Genomic DNA, 4,246 nt, shown 5'->3' on the forward strand with positions numbered 1-4,246 from the left:
TCTTTATGCCTAGGAGGATGAGAGTGAAGGACCCTCGCTGGTAAGGCACCCCCGACCGACCGAATTGCTAACAGCCTTCCTACGACCAAAGCGGATCTGGGATATGAAACGACGCCCTTAGTCGAGCTAGAAGCGAAGCAGAGATGTCGTTTCATCCCCAAGACCAAAATCTCAACATCCCTCCTCAAGAAGTTACCTTGGCCTATGTAAATCTTGTCCTAGTTTTCTTATATCAATTTCCAAACCTCAAAAGAACTCTAAACCAAGAAAAACATTAAATGCCAGGTGCCTAATCATTCGTTTCACCGAAAATTTTATACGTCAGAGGGCGTTATTTATATTTCTTAGCCACCCTAGTGGCCATCAAACGTAGATAACCTTCATCGGCCGTATAAATTAAAATGCTACCTTAAACACTGGGCTCAGCCATTAAACATTCTGGGTTCAAGCAATGAACCAGCAGACATGGCCGAAGTCTCTTCTCGGCAGATCTAACATAACTTCCTTATCTGCTGTTCTTTTAATTTTTGTTTTCTAAATATATATATAGCCTTCCTGGGAAGTTGAGCTTGACGCCCTTCTCTCCAGCACTTTTGGGACACCTGGGCCTTCTGCCTCCACAGCCAAGCTTTCTGCGATTATGAACGAGTCTGATGTCTTTGTCAAGCTACAGGATCTGCTGTCCCTTTTGGCCTCGGAAATCCTTCAACCTAAGGCCTCTACTTCGTAGGGGAATGCCTAAACGACCTTGCAACTAGCAGCTTGTTGAGCAACAAGTGTGTTGTTCACCTATTCGATGTCCTAGAGTGAACCCGGGAATACTTCACTATTTTTTAGAAGGCTCTTCGGATAGAGGATAAGCTCAAGGCTGCAATGGTCTCATATAAAGCTATCCGACCGAAGCTCGAGGTAATAAAGGAAAAGAAGGAATGACCGACCTCGACCGTCAAATTGCTGAACTCCAACGCCAAAGGTCGGCCGTTGCTTCAGAGCTTGAAAAGGATTTCAAGTCGAATAAGCCTCTACTGGCGGAATATGCGGATGGCGCAAATCGAATACAACAACTATAACTTGATAAAGGACAAGGCAAGCCGAAGTCACGATGGGCAAGGTAAGGTGGTTAGAATTGAAAGCCGCTTTTGAAGCCTTCCTTGCTTCGACCCCTTAAGAATGTTTTTAGCTGTAGGTTGGTTGATTTTTGTAATTCGCTTATATGCCCTTTGAAAATCGATAAAAATTCTTTATTCCTGCATTTCCCAAGTGACTGGATAATATTCTTTAAGAATTTTCCATTGATTGGTAATTTGTGAACCAAACCTGTCCGATCCCTGAGGTGGTATGCCCCATTGTAGAGGATTTTGTGGACGACAAATGGTCCTTCCCAATTCGGCGACTATTTTTCGAATCTGGGATCTTTAATCCTTACTGGTAACTTGGTTTGCCATACTAAGTCACTTTCGCTGAACGTCTTTTGCCTAACTAGTCGATTATAGGCTCTCTCGACGATTTTTTTTTGCGCTGCTAATAAATTACATGCATTGAGCCAAGCTTCCTCTAAGTTCTCTAACTTTTGCCTCATGGCCTGACTATATTCGGCAATGAACAAACTACTTTGTTCAATAACTCATAACGAGTTTATTCTAAGCTCAAATGCTAGCATCACGTCATGCCCATAAGTCAACGCATATGGGGTTGTCCCTGTTGCTGATCAAAATGAGGTTCAATATGCCTATAATGCTTCATTTAACTTCAAATACCACATCCCAAGCTTTTCTTTTATCATTTTTTCGAGGATACCAATTAAAACTTTATTACTTGCTTCAACTTGTCCGTTTGCCTGTAGGTAATATGGCGTGGACTGATCTAGTTGAATTTTCAAACTCGCCGCGTATTCTCTAAAACTGTTAGCCGTGAAAATCGTACCATTGTCTGTTATGATCGTTTCTGGTATGCCGAATCTGGTCATAATGTTTTCTTCCACAAAATTACAAACTTCTTTAGATGTTAATTCAACGTAAGATTTCGCCTCGACCTACTTGGTGAAGTAGTCAGTTGCTACGAGTATCCATGCATGCTTTGCTAATCCAGAAGACGACACAATCTTGCCGATTACATCCATGGCCCATCCTCTGAACGGCCATGGTTTGGTGACTGAGTGAAGTAACTTGGCCGTGACCTTCTATATAGGCCCATGGATTCGACATTGTACACACCCTCGCATGTATTCAATGCAATTTTTTAACATACTTGGCCAGAAATATCCGTGTTGGTGGAGCAACCAACGCATTTTGCGTTCCGATATATGCGCCCCGCATATTCCTTCATGTACTTCTGTAATCGCTTAGGTTACCTCTTCCAGGCTGAGACATAATAACAACAGACCATCTTCACCCTTTCGATACAACTCATTTTGGTACATTACGTAATTTGTGGCATGTACCCTTGTTTTGCGGTTATGGTTGCCATTGAGATTATCAAGATATTGCATAATTGACATTCTTCAGTTGTCGGGTAGTGTCTCGACCGCGTAAAAATCTACATGATCTTCTCGTTCCAACAACGAAGGTAGGGATATAACTTGTGTATGGATCATGTGGTCGTGTTGGAAAACTTGGTGATTAACCAAGGCCAGTATGGTTGTCGCACTACTGGTATAACCCATATTAGCTTGCCCCCCCAAAAGTTGTGATTTGGAGGCTATTTGAGCCAATTAGTCTACATCAGTGTTTCAAACTCGTGAGATGTGCTTGAATGTGGTGTCTTCAAACAATTCGGCCAAATAGTTGGCAACCATATGATAGGGTGCCAGAGTACAACTCAGGCAACGAAAAGTTCCACTGAGTTGGTTAATCACAAGTTGTAAATCGCCAAGAATGAGCACACGGGCTGCCTTTAAGTCATGAAGGACATTAAGGCCGATGATAAGGGCTTTATACTCGACCTGATTATTCGTACAATCGAAATCTAGCTTGAAAGCAAAATACCATCGGTAATGATCCGAGGATTGGATAACTATCCCAACGCCAGCTGAGGTTGAAGTACTAGAACTGTCAAAATACATCATCCAATGATTATCACGTGTTTCCACCATGCTAATTTCGACACCGTTGCCCCCAAACCGTATGGGGAGGGATGTTAGGCTAAGAAGTCGACCATCGCCTGTCCTTTTACAACTTTCTAGGGCACGTATTGCAAACTAAACTTAGATAGTGCCATTATCCATTTTCTGATTCGGCCTTTCACTATTGGCCGAGTAAGCATATAGCGAATAACATCTGTTTGAGCAATGACTTGCAAAACAAAAGGGAGCATGTAATGTCGTAGCTTGGATGTAGCGAAGAACAAAACCAAACAAAGTTTCTCGATAGGTGAATAATTTATCTCAGTCGAGTTAAGATTTCGGCTAAGATAGAATTTGGCTTGCTCCCGTCTTGTGTCATTGTCTTATGCAAGAAGATAACCAACAGATTCCTCGATGGCCAAGATATACAACTTGAGAGGCTTGGTGCACCGAGAGGGCACAAGGACATGTGGGGTAATGAGGGAGGCCTTAATTTGTGTGAAAGCCTCCTAGTGTTCCTCGCGCCATTCGAATTTATCAGAGTCCTTGAGTTTCAAGGGCATGGAGAAAACTTTCATCTTCCTTACCATATTAGAAATGAAACGGCAGAGGAAATTGATTTTACCAAGTATTGATTGTAATTACTTCTTGCTTGTCAGGGTAGGGCATCAATGATCACCCGAGCTTTATTTGTATCCACCTTGATGTACAAGGAAACCTAAGAAGTTACCGGCTGATACACCAAAGACGCATTTGGCAGGATTCATTTTAAGGTTATGTTGGCGCATACGAAGGAAATCCTACCGAAGATCATTTAAATGGGTTCGGCAACGTTTTGATTTGACTACAACATCATCAATATAGACCTCTTCATAGCACATTGGTATGTGGCCCTGGTGTTTTTCAGACCGAATAACATGACTACCCATTCGTAAGTCTTGAGTGCCCCCGGGCAACGGAAAGCAGTTTTGTGGACATTGACCTTAGCAATGAAAATCTAATTGTAACCAGCATGGCCATCCATGAAGGATAATATCTCGTGGTTTGCTGCGGCGTCAATCTGAGATTGGCATTATATATTCATATTTAGGGGTTGCCAAATTCAAATTTCGAAAATCGATACAAATACGTAGAGCACCATTTTTCTTTAAAACTGAGATGAAGTTGGCTAACCATTCGACATAT

This window comes from Pyrus communis, chromosome 15, assembly GCF_041283825.1.
Source record: "Pyrus communis isolate YQ-2024b chromosome 15, ASM4128382v1, whole genome shotgun sequence".
In the NCBI taxonomy this organism is placed as follows: domain Eukaryota; kingdom Viridiplantae; phylum Streptophyta; class Magnoliopsida; order Rosales; family Rosaceae; genus Pyrus; species Pyrus communis.